This window comes from Mastomys coucha, unplaced genomic scaffold (genome assembly GCF_008632895.1).
Source record: "Mastomys coucha isolate ucsf_1 unplaced genomic scaffold, UCSF_Mcou_1 pScaffold22, whole genome shotgun sequence".
Classification (NCBI taxonomy): Eukaryota; Metazoa; Chordata; class Mammalia; order Rodentia; family Muridae; genus Mastomys; species Mastomys coucha.
The window spans coordinates 141440248-141459330 of NW_022196905.1; the positions used below are offsets into that span (position 1 = coordinate 141440248).

General features: G+C 42.7%; 1 protein-coding gene across 1 annotated transcript in view; it reads left to right on the forward strand.

The window, feature by feature from the left end:
* LOC116068777 (protein POLR1D-like) overlaps positions 1-19083 on the forward strand; it is a 32961-nt gene that overhangs the window by 2108 nt on the left and 11770 nt on the right. The window lies entirely within an intron of this gene.

Here is a 19083-nt window from a genome sequence, read left to right on the forward strand (position 1 = left end):
ATATATATATATATATATATATATATATGTATATTTTTTACATTTTACTTTTTAAAGTGTGCACAAACATGCCATGGCAGCACACATGGGAGTCTGTTTTCTCCTCCTACCATATTGGAGCCACTTGGTAATTGTTGGGCATGGCTGCAAGCACCTGTGCCCACTAAGCCATCTCACCAAGTTTTTTTTTTTTTTTTATTAATGTAAATGCATCTTTTGGTACGATTAGAAGACTACCTTAAGGGTGAAGATAATATGAAGTACTCTTCAGAATTTTAATTTTTTTCAAGAGAGTTTGAATTGGTATCAAGCTCCATCTTTGTAGCGTTTGTAGGTTAGTTACTGCTTAGTTGATGTTAGTTTACTGCTTGAATTCCCGAGCACTAGTGAAATATAGTTACTTCATAAGTAAACCAATTTTTGTTGGTTATTGTGCGGGCATGTTTGTGTGGATATGCATGTGTGCATATGGAGGCCAGAAGTTAACTGTAAGGATGGTTCATCAGGAGCCATCAACTTATTTTGTTTGATTGGTTTTGAGGTGGTTTCACTAACTAGCCCTGGCTGACTTGGAACACACATGGTAATTGTGCCTCTGCCCTAGTTTCTCACATGCTGAGGTTAAGTTTGTCGGTTAGGCTAGGCTACCCCAGGAACCCACCTGTATCTCCCTCCTGAGCTCTGGGGTTACAGGCTTGACCACCCTACCCAACTTCTTTTATCTAAGTTCTGGAGATTAAAATCAGACCCTTACATTTGGTAGCAGGTGCTTTAGCAACTGAGCTGTCTCTCCAGCTCCAGCTTTAATTATTGGAAACTGGAATTACCAGGTAACAATTGTAGTATTTTTCTTTCTTTCTTTCTTTTTTTTTTGGGGGGCTTTTCAAGACAGAGTTTCTCTGTATACCCCTGGTTGTCCTGGAACTCATTATGTAGACTAGACTGGCCTCGAACTCAGAAATCCGTCTGCCTCTGCCTCCCAAGTGCTGTGATTAAAGGCGTGCGCCACCACTGCCCACCTAATTGTAGTCTTTAGGTAGGTGTATTAAATAGGTCCCAGGGTTACATAAAAGAGTATTAACAAAACACATCACATCCAAGAGTCATCTGGTTTATCTCTTTAATCCTGTCTTGTAAGTATCCTACCCAGGTGTGACTTAATTCACCCTGAATCTCCTCCTGCCCTTGAGCAGAGTCACCTCATGCTCTAGAGATCTGTTACTTTGGAATCTTTGGTGAACTTCATTGTCTGCCAGGGATGGTGGTGCACACAATGCAATCTCAGCATTAAAAAGATGCAAACCAGAATTCCAAGTTGCAGACCAGACTGACTGTAACTTAAGATAGGAGATCCTTGGCACACACCTTTAATCCCAGCACTGTGGAGGCAGAGGCAGGGGGAATCTATAAGTTTGAGGTCAGCCTGGTCTTGAGAGTGAGTTAAGAAGGTCATCGCTACATAGAGAAACTCTGTCTCAAAAAGCCAAAAAAAAAAAGGAACCTTTAAGTTAAATTTGACCTCATCTACCCTGCCAAGAGGTATTTCCTACACTTGGCCCACTTTTTAAAAAGATACTTTTGTACTCGTTGAGTGCCTGGATTGTACCAGGCCTTGAAAACAGATAACGGTAGGAACTTATTTGTTTTGGGTTTTTGAAAAAGGGTTTCTCTGTAGCCCTGGCTGTCCTGGAATCCCATGCCTGGTGATTAAAGGTATGAACTACCACTGCCTGGCTGTACAGTAGGAATTGTTTAAATTGTAGTTCTGTGAAAGAAACAAAGAAGAAGCCAGATAGAGAACTTGGAAAGTGTCTGCTTTGAGCACAGAAACCAGGGAAGGTCTTCCAGAGATTGTAGGACGAGAAGGAGGTGGCTATGCAGAGTGGAGAGCAAATACATACTTAGGGGGAAACGTGAATTGGTCCTGAAGTAGGAGATGAAGGTTAGAGAACTGAAAGATTTGCATGATTTAGCATAGCAGATAAGGAGAAGGGTCCATTTTCTTGATTCATTGAGGAAAAGACCTGGAGTGATGTGTTATTTCAATTACAGTGTGGGATGACAGGGCAGATGTAGCAAAGCCAGACCAGAAGTGGCCCAAAATGTTGATACACCAACTTATAGGGAGAAGGGTGAACTCCTAGGAATGGAGGAAGATACAGAACCAGATGTTTCCATCTCTCATCTAGAACAGGGACTAATTACTAGTACAAGGAGCTTAAAAATCAGCTGTTCTGTTTTAAGGCTTGCAGGCCATGGGAGAGATCTCAGCTGAAAGTAAACTTCCTGTGTCCTGATCATAAAGATGTAAGTCAACCTAGGCTAGAAAGTGATAAGGGAGAGGCCAGGAACCAAGCCTCAGGTAACCTCAGTGTTCCAGTACGGCTAAAGAATAGCTGATGAGATAGTAAAGTCTGCTGAGTGGAGCTGTGGAAGCCAGCCCCACAACTGTGGGAGGAAAGTCCTTTGGAATTAACATTGAGGCCGCTAGGCTGTGGGCCAAATTCACCTGGGGTCTAAGGAGAGGACTGCTGAGGAATGGCTTGCTTGAGCTTTCCAAAGATGAAATATACATGGCCATTAACATGGAATGTTCAGGTGGCTGCAAGGATGATGAAAGTTCAGTCAAGATAAAGAATATTCTAGGGTGGAAAAGATTCAAGAAAATCAATCTTGAAGTAGGAAATTGGAAGGTGTAAGAGTCCAGTTAGAGAAGACAGTGTATCACTGGTGAGCACCACTGGATCTCATAGTTTCATTGCAGTAAAGGGTTGTCAGTCATCCTGTGGCAAGCACTGTAAATCCATTTAGGGTGGCCATAAATAGGCTCACATAAAGATGCCTGTAGAAGGCAGATGGGCTCAGGGAGAAAATAGGATAATCAGGAGTGCCACATGTGTGGAAGGAACTGTGCAGTCTGTAAGAGCTAGAGGCTGAGAGAGCTTGGGGTGTTGGTGCACCCTCTTAATACCTGCAGGCAGAGGCAGGGAGAGCTCTGAGTTTGAGGACAACCTGATCTATATAGTGAGTTCTGGGCCAAGGCTATGAAAGAAAGGACAGGGAAAATGGGAGAGACAGACTTGTACTTGAATCATATTTATATAAACTGAAAAAAAAATCCTCACTACCTCACTTGCCCTCTAATGACATTGCACTCAGACCACTGCAGTGTTAATGATTCAAGATTAGAAGTTCTGTTTGACTGTAAAATCCTGTGCCCTCGAAAGAGCCAATCATTAAATAATATGCCTATATGCCAAAGGCTTTTAATATCTAATAATTTTGAGTATCTGGCTTAGCACTTGCCATTTTCAAAGCACTTTACAAACTAGTTCTAAATTACGTATAGCAGTAACATCTAAGTGCTCTAATTAATTGGGATAATACAGGTCCGTGCAGTATCTCTGTAGAGAAGAAAAAGTGTCTACATAAAAAGTGATCCATTTATTTGAGACCCAGAACATCTTGCATTTGAAGAGATAGGAAAGCATATTGGAGTCTTTGGCTCATGACTGACTACTCATTTCAGTTCATTTATTAAGATTATAGTCTCACTAGGCAGTGGTGACGCATACCTTTAATCCCAGCACTTGTTCTGAGTTCGAGGCCAGCCTGGTCTACAGAGTGAGTTCCAGGACCGCCAGGGCTATACAGAGAAACCCTGTCTCGAAAAAAAAAAAAAAAAAAAAAAAAAAAAAAGATTATAGTCTCCAGGGGAAGGAAAAGAGTAAAATCAAAATATATTTGAAAAAAATTTTAGTTGAAAAGAAAATATTTTGAGGATGAGATTTGAGACAGGGTCTCTATATAACCCTAGCTGTGCTAGAACTTACTATGTCGAGCAGGCTGTCCTCAGACTCACAGAGATCTACCTGCCTCTGCCTCCTGAGTGCTGGGATTAAAGGGGTGCCATCATCATACTCAGCTAATAAAATACTATATATTTTTAAAAGATTATATAGTCTTCCGGGTCTTTAGAAAAAAGTCATATTTCTGGTTAACTTCATTTATAGATTCCAATGATCTTTGAACATCCTTCAAATAGAGCCCCCAAGAGATGCTTCTAGATCCACTAGCCTACTTTCAAAGATCTATAATAACTCCTAATACCTCCAGATCTAGCCTTTTCTGATCAGTTTCTTTTTTTTTTTGTTTTGTTTTGTCTTTTGTTTTTTGTTTTTTGTTTTTCCGAGACAGGGTCTCTCTATATAGCCCTAGCTGTCCTGGAGCTCACTCTGTAGAACATGCTGGCCTTGAACTCAGAAATCCGCCTGCCTCTGCCTCCCAAGTGCTAGGATTAAAGGCATGTGCCACCATGCCTGGCTCCTGATCAATTTCTTAATACTGTATTTTCTTTTGCTGCTTTAGATTTTTTTTTTTTAAGACATTGTGATACAGTTGCTGTTTGGGTCTATTTATTTCAAGGATGGAATGCTTATCATACCTAGCCTACACTAGACCTATCTACATAGCCAGTAAGACCTGAGAGCACCATCCTAAGAAATAGTGAGGAGAGAGTCTAATGAGTCCATTCTAACAAGCCTTCTGTGGTTTGGGCAGGGCAAATGAATTGTACATAGGAAAAAGAAGACTTTGTTTTAATGTGTGGTGTTGCATAGTAAGTATGGAACATAAAATGTAACAGATAAGGGCTGGAGAGATGGCTCAGCTATTAAGAGCATTGACTGCTCTTTCAGAGGTCCTGAGTTCAATTCCCAGCAACCACATGATGGTTCACAACCATCTCTAATGGCATCTTATGCCTTCTTCTGGCACTCAGGTATACAGTACATGCAGGTAGAGCACTCATATACATAAAAATACATTAACAAATCTTTAAAAATTAACAGATAAGACAAGATGGAGGCGGTCACTGTTTTGTGCATCCCACCTGCTCTTGGGATTGGAGCCTAGGCATTGAGGACAGCAAACAAGGCACGTGTGGTCTGCTTTCCAGGAACTCGTGAAATACTCTTTAGTAGATTATGAAAGAAGTATCATTGTTCAAGGATGTATGGCTTTCCTCTTTCCTATTATAAAGGAGCCATTAGCTGGCCTGATCTCTCATGCCTAGTAGTACTGAGGTAGGAGGGTCTCAAATTCATGGATAGCCAGGACTACAGCAAAAGATCAAAGCCCAGCCTGAAACACCACAGTGAGACCTTGCTCAAACCATGGGGACAGCACATGTGTAGCTGTGTGGTACAGTCCTTGCCCTAGCATGTATAGGTCTGGAGCTTGATCACCATCCAGGGTTATGGAGGGGAGCAACAATGAGTCTTGAGTCAGTACATGCCATATACTGGCTTTTCATCCCACATCTGTGTGGAGAGAACAGTAGAGGCAGCTGTGAGTTCAGACCATTTAATAGAGCAGGTATGGTAGACTAGCAACATAGATGTAGGACTGAAGACTTGAGCATTGGATACAAGAAACTTCTAGAAAAGAAACTTAGATCCTGTATCATGGTAAAGATACAGAGAGAACACAAACTTCTCTGGGACCTATATCCATGTTCACTTACTCTGAGGCTTTTTAGCCACTCCCTCAACCAAAAACCAGTAAGGCAAGATTTACCTCTCCCAGAGCCTGTCCTACGAATAAGAGTTAAATTACTCAACTGCTCTAAATCCATCTCCCTGGCAAACATGTCAGAATAATTGGCATCTTTTAAAAAGGATGCAAATCCAGGGCTTCCAGGTGTAAAAACTAGGGATAGAAAGAGAGGGTCAGGGGAGTGAGCTGACTGCTGCCAGCCGTTGACACTAGGTTGTTCTCTTCAACAGAAACAGTTGAGCCAGGCGTGGTGGTATACAAAGCTATTCCAGTCCTTGAGAAGCTGAGGCAGGAAGATGGAGAATTTGAGGCCTACCTGGGTCACAAAACAAGACCTTGCCTTCAAAATATAAAAGAATATTTTACTCATTTGTTAAATAACTATTGAGCTCAGGGATATAGCAGGAACCAAGTTGGCCTGCTTGCAGCTTAGTTCTAATGGCACAGAGAGGCAATAAATGCATGTTATCAGTCAACATTAGCGATTAATGTGATTATTATAATATTGTTAGGGATGTCGAACAAGCTGGTTGGTTTGTCTATCTTCTTGAGTGAAAATCGTGGAGCAAACAAATGCTCAGTAGCTCTGTGACTCCTTTAGCCCCAGGGAGCACTGTAAAGATATCTGGTGGGCTCCCAGTCTGTTAAAGCTTATAAGAAAAGCCATTCTGAAATAGCATCCCTCTTAATAGAATATGCATAACAATCAAAAATAAATGGATTGGTTTTCTTCTCTCTTCAAGAAATTAAGACTTCTAGAACATTCACAGTCTTCCCCACACTTGGGAATGAGAAGGGAATGACAGGTCTACAGCATATGGGTACCTGGTGCAGTGCCAGGTGTCTGGAATGTTGGTTGGAAGCCAGGGCTCAATCTAGGCCAGTGAGCATAAAACAGCATAAAATAGACCATTTGTAGGCCTTAGTCAGTAATTTCTGGTTCTTAAAAGCAATCATTTCTACCTGCATCAAAAAAGTTCCAGGTGGGCATGGTGGCACACACCTTTAACCCCTAGCTCTCTTGGGAAGCAGAGGCAAGCAGGAATCTTTGTGAGTTCAAGTCTAGTCTGTGCTATATAGAAGACCCTGAGAGACAGAGGAGACAGTTATGTATAAAGAGCCTGTGAGAAAATCTGTCTGCTTAGAACATCTAAGGAGGAAGAGACAACCAGGTTGCTTAACTATGTGAGCTTGGATTTCTTTCCCTTTTCAAGGGCAGAGAGTCTTCTGTGAGTCCCTTTTCAGTATTCTGTGAGGGCCAAGAGTAAGAATTGAGTGGCTCTGCCACTTCCCAGCTTGTGAATTTGTGTGAGTGATTAGGCTTTTCTGAACCTCTGATTTCCTTATCTATAAACTGGGTGAATAATAACATTGACTTGGTAGGATTATTATAAAGAATAAATCAATTAAAACAGCACAGTTCTTAGAGGATACACACTCTCAGATGTCATCTATTATCTTGGTGGTTAGTCAATCCTCCAATGGTGGATTACACTAATGGTGTCCACAGGCTGTGTCTTGTTATCTATGGGCATATCAGGGCTGGCTTAAGTCCCATCTTTCCATACTGTCACTGTAACTGTCTACCATTGGTCACTGACCTGGCTAGTTTTATGTCAACTTGGTGCAAGCTGTAGTCATCTTGCAGGAGAGACCCAAAATTGAGAAAAATGCCGCTATAAGGTCAGGCTGTAGGGCGTTTTCTTAATTAGTGGTGTGGGAGAGTCCATCTGTTTGTGGGTAGTGTGACTCCTGGCCTAGTGGTTCTGGGTGCTATATGAAAGCTGGCTAGCTTAATGATGGTGACACATACCTTTAAACCTAGCACTCAGGAGGCAGAGGCAAGCGAACCAATCTCTGTGATTTCAAGCCAGCCTGGTCTACATAGTGAGTTCCAAGACAGCTAGAGCTACACAATGAGACTCTGTCTCAAAAACAAAACAATAAGAACAGAGACAGAGAAAGAGAGAGAGAGGGAGGGAGAGAGAGAGAGAGAGAGACCCAAAAGACAAAACGAAAAGAAAAGAAAGCAAGAAAGCAGACTGAGCAAGTTCCGAGGAGCAAGTCAATCCAGTAAGCAGCACCCCTCCGTGGTTTCTGCATCAACTCCTGCCTCCAGGTTCCTGCTGTGTTCTATGACCCATTGTTGTATGGAAGTGTGCCTGAAGTAACCCTTTCCTCCCCAAGTTGCTTTTGATCATGGTGTTTCATCACAGTGACAGAAACCCTGAGTAAGACAATCATCATCTTTCATAAGGTCGCTTATGATTCGCTTGCCTCTGCCTCCTGAGTGCTAGGTTTAAAGGTATGTGTCACCATCATCAAGCTAGCCAGCTTTCATATAGCACCCAGAAACACTAGGCCTGACCTGTTTCCTGTCTCAGGGCTTTGTCCCTTGTCCTGTTCTTGCCTAAGATTCTCTTCCCTTACACTTTCATATGGTCTGCCCACTGCAAGGCAGTTTGCTCAGGAACACCACCCTTGACCATGGTGTTGGTTGCTCATTTCCATGTAGCTAGTTAACCCAAAACCTAGGGTCTGAAAACAAGCACTTCTCTGTTGCTGTGGATCAGGAATGCTGGTGAGGCTTAGCCAAGCGCTTCAGAGTCAAGGTCTCTGAGAAGACTGCAGACTGCAGTTCTGGGGCTTACATGGAGGAGGACCTGTTCCCAGGTTGATGTCAGGGGCTGCCTGGTAACCTTGGCTGCTTGTTTCTCCCAAAACAACTACAGACAAAAGGGGGCACTACTACACGAAAGCCGTTCTCTGTATTCCCAAATCTCAGAAGTGACACCTCACCAGGCAGGTGGATTTCTGAGTTCAAGGCCAGCCTGGTCTACAGAGTGAGTTCCAGGACAGCCAGGGCTACACAGAGAAACCCTGTCTTGAAAAAACTAAAAAAAAAAACTTAAAAAAAAATTAGCAGGTTCTACCCTTAGGCCTATGATCTCCCCAATCATGGGTGTTTGACCAAGATTATAGTATAAGACATGAAATTCCTGCTATGGAATGGAATGAGCCTCAAGTCCAATCAGAAAATGAGAATGACAGTACTACCACGATTGCACCAAAAGGTACAACCTACCTACCTAGGCAGGTTGGTATTGTGGCCCACAGTGTCTAGTGCTGGGCAAAGTTACTGATGTCTTTTCTCCCCCTACAGCCTGCATAGATAGCACCTCTGACACTGAAAGCTAGCCAGCTGGAAGGAAATTTCTTGCTTGGTTTGAGATTGGTTTTCCTAGCCCTGTAGCCAAGTAGGGTCTTAGCATGTAGTTATTATGGAGGGTAGCCAAGGGCAATGGTAAGAGCCTGTGTAGTTTTAGAGACCTCTGGGGCCTGCCTCACCAATAACTCGTAGGGAGGTATCCCGTGCCTTGCACTGCAATTTTCATTTAATAACCTGTGTCTTCTGGGAGCAGCATTACATAAGTGTTAGTTTATAACCAACTGAGGTCCCAGAATAAGTTGTAATTGGAACTCAGAGTTCGAGGATCACCCATCATTGAGTTTCCTCATTTAAAGTGGTTTCAGATCCTGGTTTGCTTGCTTACTCTGTTCTGCATACTTAAGCATAAATCTTGGTGCTAAGAATACTTAGCAGGATTTTCCTTCAAAAGTGATTAATCTATGAAATTGGAGATATAAGTTTCAATTAGAATTAGCACTGCATTCCAAAGATGAGGCATGGAGCGCAACCAGTGATTTTCTTTGTCACAGTAAATGAGTTGGATTTATGTTCTGTATCAGATTCTGTGATCTAAGCATTCAGACTTGATGTTACAATTTTATTTCTGTCTTCATGTGAAGATTATACTTTGTCTGTAAATGGATAGTGAAAATGGGGGCTTTAGAGGCTTATGATTAGGAACCTTGATTGAAAATGTCTTATCTTTAGAATTGTCAGCGTAAGGGTGTATCTCTGTCTGTTGCCCAGACTTGAGGCAGGCAAAGCAGAAGGTTCCCTTCCTGTTTGTTGGCTTGTTCCAGTGGGCCAGCCTTATCTGAGCTGTGTGCTTCCCAGCAAGCCAAGACTTGAGAAAGCCAACTTGGCTTATTTCTAGCAAAAAGCAGATGACCTACCACCATGTAGGTCTGACTGCAAAGTGAGTCTGACTCAAGTAGGGAAACCAGCTTAACCCTCCTTTCAGAGTTGATGACTTCCCACCTATAGGTAAGGAAACTGTACAAGTTAAAGGAGCTGACTTAAGGCATACAACTAGCGAGTTTCAACCACGCAGAGGTTGGTGGCTTAGAGTCTGCTTGGTTTGTGAAAATACAATTTTTCAATATTATTAAGATTTATGGGCATCATTAAATGAATTCATTTTAACTTTCTCACTTATATTTTTCTAAATCACCTCTTGAACAGCCTCAAAAATACTGGAATTATCTTCATGGATGAGTAAAAATAAGAAAGTTATGCAGACCCCAGGTCAGAACTTTGCCCTTTACTGTTAACCTAGGACACATCAGCACCACTGCCCCAAAGCCTTAGTTACTTATCACTAAGGAGGGGTGAACAGCCAGGCCAAGTGTTCTTCTGGGAGTCCATGAAGTGACATGCTGTAATCAATGTGTATATGATAGGTATTAGAAAATATGTATGTACTTTTCTTAGCACATGTGCAGTCGCCAATACTCCATTGAAATTATACCTACAAAATGGTTATTTTTAAAATCTTAAAATATCACCTTTTATATATTCAGGGCCTTATTGTTGCATTACTATATGTATAATTATATTTAATCCCCACAGAAGCTCTAAAAGGCTGATAGGAATGTCTCCATTTAACAGACTCCATAGCTCTGTGATCTTCAGTGCCACAAAAGCTATCAAGCAGCCCAACTGGGACTCATTGTCTAAGCAGGGTTATAGATACTGTCTCCTCTTCTTAGGTGATTTCAGTATATTCTCAGTTCAAAACTAATAGAAACTGTGTGGTCCCTTATCTTAGAGCATTGAGAAGCATGTTGAGGTTATTGGCTAGTTCTACTCAGTATGCATTTTTCAGATAAGAAAGTTTGCTGTGCAGCTTGTGTGTTTCAGAGTATCCCGTAGTGGGTATGAAACACCACTGGAGCAATGTTGTATGTGGGTCCTTGTGCTGTCCTCAGTGGTAATGACAATGTGCTGAACTATCACAAGTTAAGTTAGCCTTTTAAGTCTTCTCCCCAGAGTGCCTGGCAGCCCATTCTTGCTTGGTGGGGTAAGGGATACAAATTTAGGATTAAATATCCCCCCCCCAGTTAGGTAATTATTTAGTCTTGGACAAGTTAACCTCTCTAAACCATAATCTCCTTGGTCTTGTGACAGTTAAGCTAACTGACTTCTGATGATGACATGTGAGTAATTTTCATCTTGCAGTTATAAAAATATATAATAGTATATTTAATGGGTCTTTACCAGAGCAATTTGATTCATTTGGGGCTTTCTCATTATAAATTATATTAAACAGAAAGCTGTAAATACTTAGATTTGAGGCCTTCTTGAAACACAGTGTATGTAGGAACGAACAGACAGTTGATTCATGGCCTGGTTTCTGTGAGTTGTATTCCAGGTGAAGTGTAACAGGATGCATGGTTTCCAGCACTGCAGGGGAAAGGAGGTTCCCTGTGAGTGTATACAAAAGTGTGTGACTCAGGAGCCACACTACACTGTTGAAACAGCCAGTATGCTCTTTCACTTGGATGTATTCCTGTGGTCTCCACTGTGCACCTGTTCTGTTTTTAATTCCATCCTAGACTTTTTGCCAGCATGGCTCCATCCCATGCAGCTGCCGCTGTCTTAAGGATGGTTTGTGTTTCAGTAGTAGAGGAGATGGTTCTAGGATGCACCACTATTTAAAGTGTGGCATTAATGAAGGGCTAGAAGAAGATTGTGTTGAAGCATTTTGAACCTTTTAAAACAGCATCTCTGTATAATAGAGCTCCACCGTAGTGTGTGCCAGGTCTTGGTTGTCATACTGCTGTCTTCTGATGCCCAAAACACTGAGTGCCTTGCCCTGGTGGTTTCTTCTGGTTAGCAGCTGGTGTGTGATGGGATAGAACCATGAGGGCTGATGTAATCTCTAGTGAACTCTTCTGCCTTGGGCTTCTCTACTGGAGCTGGTTCTTTCCTTTTATTTATCTCTGAATCCTGTCTGTTGTTTCTATTTTTATTTAAAGAAAGAGTCTCACTGTGTAGCCCTGACAGGCCTAGGACTCACTATGTGTTTTCAGCTTTTGGATTCTATTAACCTACTATATTACAGAAATGGAGTTCTCTCTCCAGGCCCTGGTATGTGTGTTAAGTAGGATGTTTTCTTAATTGTGAAAGGGAATTTGGATTGCCTTGCCCTATTTAAGTTCATTCTCTGAGTTAATACCTGAATAACAACTTGAAACTTGACGCAGCAGAGCTTAAGGAGTCAAGAATTTGCTGACTTGTTTTAGTAAATTATTTACAGAGTAGAAGTTTGGGTTTCATTCTTGGTGTGAAAACATTTGTCTATGTGCTCTGCTTTGTTAATCCCTGCTGCCTTTATAGAGGAGATTAACATATCCCTCAAAGCAGTGTTTGACACCTACAGTGTGGAAGACAGAAGTGTCCTGTGGCCTGGCAATCCATGCAGCAGATCAAAGCACCCTGGCTCTGGTGTTGCCTGCATACTCAGTTCCTGAGGCTTTTTGTCCTACCAGCTTTTTCTTCCTCTTCTCATGGTAGCTAGACTAGTTTTTAAAGATCAGTTTGTTTGGCTTTTTTATTGTGTTACCAGTGTTTGCCAGCAGATGTGTGAGTGTATCTCATGTGTACTTGGTGCCTGTGGAGCCCATAAGAGGGTGTTAGATCCCCAGCAACTGTAGTCACAGGTGGGTGTGAGCACCCTTTGGGTACTGGGAACCAAACCCAGGTCCTCTGCAAGAGTAGCCAGTGCTCTTAACCAATGGAATATCTTTCCAGCCCAAACTTTAAATGTTAGATGTGCAGATGTTGTATATCTGAGTTAACAACCATTCAGCTCAGTTAATGATAGTTATACTATTTACCTTAAAAACAGCAGACTCAAGGGACTAGTTTCTACATGTGTTAAAACATGAAGGCACTGTAAGGAGCCTGTGGTTCTGGACCTTTCTCTCATCTTCATTTTCCATTCCTGGGCTTTTAGCTCTGGATATAATTTATAATCACCTGATGAATCAGTGGCTGAGATGCATGGGGTAGGCACATGTTTTCCAATGTATGCCACAGCCTTGACACTTTGAGGAAAACAGCTGCAGCAGGCTGACCAGACCCTCTATCCTCAAGGCCAAGGGGGTTTAGGACAGTCTGCAGGCCTCTGTGGAGAACAAAGTTCTTGAAGAATTAGGAGAGTGGCTTACAGACCCAGCTTCCCATGAGGTGTTTTTTCTTGTGTTTGTTATGTTTATCAAAGGAATATGCCAAACTTCTGCTGGAGTTTTGGTAGCAAACTCAGAGACTTTTCATTGTGGTATTTCCTTTGGTACAATTTCTGTACCTTTTTCCTGTCCAAATTGAGCTCTACTTGATAAAAGTTGGACATTCATTTTGTGTTTCTGCTTTTCAGTCATTAGTCGAATTTCCTATCCCCTGCTCAGTTCAGGCAGCTGCCATATTAGCTATTAGCTTTTGAGGGCAGGGAGTGCTAGATACTGGCTCTGTTCCACACTCATTGTTCTAGGCTATAAATCCTCACACACACACACACTTTTTTTTGTCTGCACAATTTTGTTTTGTCTATCTTCTTGAAGAGTAAGCAAATACTTTCATTGAGTAAAAAGGCTCAATAATTATTTTGACCTTATTTCTCTATTTGGACATATTTCTTCCAGCTAATATTTCAATAGGGTGTGTGTGTGTGTGTGTATGTGTGTGTGTGTGTGTGTGTGTATTCTATTCAACTTAACAGTTGGCCTAGTGTATGTGTGTGTGTGTGTGTGTGTGTGTATGTATACACACACACACACACACACACACACACACACACACACACACATATATATTCTCTTCAACTTAACAGTTGGCCTATCAGACAGACAGAGCTATATAATCAACCCATGGACTTTTCTATTTTGAGTTTATTATTTCCTAAGCAGCCCTACACTACCACCTCACAGTTATTTTCAGTAAGAGATATTTTCTTTATAAATACACACACATGTATATATGGTATGTTTATTCAGATATTATAATATGAAGTAAACATTAATGACTATTTTCTGTATCATGATTTAGGAGTAAATATTTTTAAGAATGCTTCTGCTTTGAAAATGAGGTCAGTGTATGTACGGCCAAGCAGGTGGCCTATAAACTGAGCAGTGTTCCTTTTAAGAGCTAAGGTAGTAAGAATCAGCCCACACAAACTGTTAACTGAAGAAGTCACTTCTGTGGTATTAACTCCCTGTCAGCAGTCACCTACACATGAGTAACTACAGTGACTGAGAGTACAGTCGTCCGGGTCCCATGTCCCCATGAGTGTTTTACTTTAGACGTTTAAGTTATACACACGCACACATATAAATACACACACACACACACAGAGGCATCTCTTTACGTGGCTCCCACTGTAGACTAAGTTCTGGAGGTTTTCCACACCTTTCAGTAGAACTGTGATGACAAGGTCAAGTTCCCGAGTCCTAGGGTCAGCCTGCCTGGTTATATCACAAGCACCATTGCCTACTTTTATTGTGACTTTGGGTGCATTTCTCAGCCTCCTGGGTTCCTTTTTGTTTCCTTTTCTATGGGTTGGCACAGAGGAGCTGTGAGGGTTAGGCATAGATACATGGTGGGTACATAGGTACTGTGGTCATTATTTTGTATCCCATCCCGAATAGTGTGTATTATGTCAGTATCCATAGAAATAGTGCCTGGAACAAAGTGGGTAGCCAGCGTCACAGATCCAATGTAGTGTCACTATCTCCAGGGCCCTGTGCTTGTTGTAGCTCATAACATAGAAAACACCATGACCATGTTTTTACCTGCATCCTTGAATGAGAAGAGTTTTGTGTTAAGAAAACATTTCTGACCCCATGGAGTGGTGGATGCCTTTGATACCAGCACTCAGGAGGCAGAGGCAGGTGGATCTCTGTAAATTCAAGGCCAGAATGAGTTCTACAGAATAGCTGAACCTATATAATGAGACCCTATCTCAGAAAAACAGAAAGGAGGGGAGGGGAGGGGAGGGGAGGAGAGGGGAGGGGAGGGGAGGGGAAGAGAGGAGAGGAGAGGAGAGGAGGACTTCCAAGTAGTACCTGCCTTCCTTTTCTTGTCATTGTAGTTCATAGTTTTGGAGGTACACATGACTCAGTCCGTCCGTGTACACTAAGGTTTGCATCTTAGATGCCCCCTAAAGGTTTGTCTGTTAAAGGGTTGACACCCAGCTTGGTGCTTTGAGAGATGGAAAAACCTTTAGGAGATGGAGTTTAGTGCAAGTTGGGGTGTGGTACCCCCAGCCCCACCCTGTGAAGTGACAATGGGACCCAAGTCCCTTCCTTTTCTTGTGATGCTTCATCAGCCCTGACCAGCTGTGCTTTACCACATGCTATCACCATCTGTGCCACCTTCCACGGCTCTAAGAGCAGCAGGACAGCTGTTAGAGCAGACATAGTGCTGCTGTCAGCTCAGGCATCAGCTGTGTTAGACTTCTGGACTGTCGAGTTAGCCGACACTGATGTTTTCATTTCAGTAGCAGCTTCTCTAGGAAATGGCATCTGAGGAGGGTCTGCATGGATGAGTGAGGCATCTGGTTTTGTATAGTGAAGCCAAACCAAAGTGGGGACTGTTGTCACTGACGGGTCTCTTGCTCCCTAGGAAAAGGATGTTTTCTAGATGTGCATCCTTGCAGAGTTTTTTGGACAGCCCTAGAGGATCAAAATCCTCCGTCATAGAAGGAAGAACTCTACTTGGCCTCGTTCTGCATCTGACTATAATTCCTATTGTTACTTGAATCAGTGGTGTGGTATGTTTTCCGCTGGTACATGGCCACTGCAGTCAATTGCTCAGCCAGGGCCTGTGGCCGTTCTTCATCTCTGGCCCATGTTGTCATTCGGGGATGTGCTTTGTTGCTTCACTCTCTGGCTGTTGGCTTCTACTTCCATGTCATCTGTTGTTTACTGTTCTGCTACAGATACAATATCTTGATTTAATTAACTAATATAAAGTAGCAAATAACTGATATACATTAATTTTGTATGCCATGCTTTAAAGCAGTGATTCTCAACCTGAGGGGTGCAGCCCTTTTGGAGTCAAATGAGCCTTTCATAGGGGTCATCTAAGACCATCAAAATACAGATCCTTACATTATAATTCATGACGGTAGCAAAATTACAGTTATGAAGTAGCATGAAAAGAATTTTATGGTTAGGGAATATCACATCATGGGAAACTGTATTAAAGGGATGTAGCATTAGGAAGGGTGAAAACCCATGCTTTAAAGTCTGTCAAGCACCGGGCGGTGGTGGTGCATGCCTTTAATCCCAGCACTTCGGAGGCAGAGGCAGGTTCGAGGCCAGCCTAGTCTACAGAGTAAGTTCCAGGACAGCCAGGGCTATACAGAGAAACCCTGTCTTGAAAAACCAATATATATATATATTAATAATAATAATAATAAGGTCTGTCAAGCACCATGGAATGGTGTAGTCAAGTGAGTTAGCTTGCACATTGCTTCACATGCTTTTTCTTTCTGTGATGGGAACTCTTGAGATCTTCAAGGATTCAGTGCTGGTTGTAAAAGTCGACATGCTGCCCAGCAGCTCATTGAACTCTTCCTCTGGGTGCCATCTCCCCAGACTCCCCCCCACCCCACCCCCACAGACCTGGTTAGTGCCATTCTGCTTAAATTGTTTTAGTTTCCAGTATAAGTAAGATGACAGAATATTTGTGCTTTAGCGCCCTTCCCATTTCCCTAGTCAGTGTCTTGTCTGTGTTGTTACAGGGAGCAGTATTTCCTTTTTTTTTTTTAAGACTGAGAAGAATTCCTGTGCATACAGGTTTGTCCTTTTCCGCACTTAATGAGCACAGGTTGAGTTCATAACTTTGCTATTGTGAAAAATACTGTAGTGAGCATAGGGATAAGACACTTTCCAACATAACTGTATCTCCTTTTCTATTGCTGTGATAAATTGCTGTGACCAAAAGCAACTTAGCAAGAATTTAGTTTGGCTTATGGTCTCAGAACATTTTGAGCTGAATTAAGTTCTTGCCACTTAACAACCTTGTGAGGCAGCTAAGACGATCACCATCACTACAAAAAACAGTCCTCTACATTTCTGATTGGTTTCTCTGTCATTAGTTAAGCAGTACTTCTCCTTCTCTTTAGTCTGTGTGAACATGAAATTAAAGGATTTCAGTAGCACTCCATTCAAACTCACGGCATAAATATTTTCAAGAACTAACCCTGGCATACTGACATACATGCCTGTTACCCAACTCCAAGAGGCAGGCAGATCTCAGGGAGTTTGAGGCTAGCCAGCTTTACATAACAAGTTCAGACCATCCAGGGCTACAACAGAGTGAGCTCCCAATCTTCTTGATGCCTTTCTGTAAGTGCACCACACATTGAGCTTTAAAGTCTGTAGATGGGCCTTCCTTTGCAAGGGAGAGAGGCCTGGCTCACCTTGGAGGCTGTGGTATTTACCAGCCAATGGCTACATTTAGTACAACTTATCCCACGCCTCCTCCTCTTACGTACATCCTTATAGCTGAGGTCCACCTTAAACTCCTGGTCCTCCTCTCACCTTTTGAGGTTACAGATGTGCACCACCACAGGCCAGCTCAAAGCACATTCCCTGAACTCCACTCAACCTTTCACATGGCTTCAGGTGGAGTGTCATTGTATGTCCCAAGCTGGCCTCACACTCCCTGGACTGGTCCTTTCTCTGTCAATCTCCTGAATGCTGGGGCCTCAGGCACAGGTCACCACCCCCAGATCTTCTTGTATCAATGAATAATTCTTTTAGCTTTGCAAACTACCCCAGTGTTCAGTTGAGTTTTACCTTGTTTTCCAGACCTCTGCAATGTAAACTTTCTTCCTTGGATGCTGGCAGGTGCCCCACATAATCGAATGGTTCTCTGAAATGAAGTTCAAATATCCTGAATTGCTTCATCGATGGCCTTAGTAAACCATGAAGAGCTGGTACTGTTCTTGTTTACAGATCCACAAGACCTTGTCACTAAACTACTCGTCACTGCTGGCTCCTTACAAGCTGTGGGCAGCCCTTTGCAGGTGTCCTGTGGAATTCCAGTCGTCTGCTCATGGTTTTTTGTTTGTTTGAGACAGGACCTCTCTCTGTAGCCCTTGGAATTACAAGGATCCTCCCATCTGAGATTCTAGTGTGGGGATTCCAGGTGTGAGCCACCATACCCAGCTGCCCTCACTTTCCAGTCAGAATTTTCTCTGGGCTTCTGGCCCTTTCAGAAGACCTAGCCTACTGCTTGCTTTCCTCTCCAAGTCCTACCCTGCCCTGTGGGAAGGAGGTCAGGTTGCTATGGTCAGCTTCTCTTGCATTCTGCCCAGAAGGTTCTCACACGTGTTTGACTGAGTTACGGACTTGAGGAATGCCTGTCAGAGGGCAGCAGTGAATGGTGCTGGTCCTGCCAGTTCCCTAAGAAGTCTATGTTTTGTCACCAAGCCCTGCTTGTTAGAACACGTCCCTCATCTGAACCTGTTTTTCCATCCACTATGTGACATATCCTGTACTTTATAGTTATTTGATCAAAGGTAACTTCTTAAAAACTTGAGAAGGCACAAGCAGAGCAAGCACTTGTGTCCCTTGTGTTCTTGTCCCTCAGCTCTGTGTCTGCAGGTCACCTGACTCAGTTCAGAGCCACTGTTTTGAGGTACAGCTGTTCTTTGTTTAGTTGCCTTAAGATACTTACTGCTGCATAGATAGACATCATTTTAACTCTAAGAAATAGAGGGAGGGACCAGTGAGAAAGGCTACCACCAACCTTGATCTGAGAGGGATCCCCAGAACTCACATGAAGGAGAGAAGTAGTTCATACAAGTTGTCTCTGATCTTCCCATGCATGCTGGTGCACACACATGCAAATATATGTTCAAATTTTAGAAGAAACACACAGCCCCAGTTATCGCAAAGCTAATTTAGTTGACTTTGGTGCTATGTGATTCTGACAGGCATGCAGCCTCTCTACAGAAGGCTGAGCTACCATCATAGCAGACATCGTTAAAATGAATACCACGGTGTCTGGAATTGGTTTTAAAATGCTTAATGTAGACCAGGCTAGCCTTGAAGTCACAGATCCACTTGCCTCTGACTTCTGAGTCCTGAGATTAAAGATGTGCACCACCATGCCTGGCCATGAGTGGAAAAAAAGGAAGCCCTCACTAATGAAGGGGAAGAAATATTTACCATTGTTGGGTTAACTGACATGTCAGGCTTGTTTAGTTGCTTAGTCTCTGTTGTTGTTTTGGGTTTTCTGAGACAGAATCTCACTATAGCTGGGTTGTCTCCAAACTCACAACAGTTTCCCATGCCTGGCTAGACTTGGTGGGGGCGGGGGGGGGG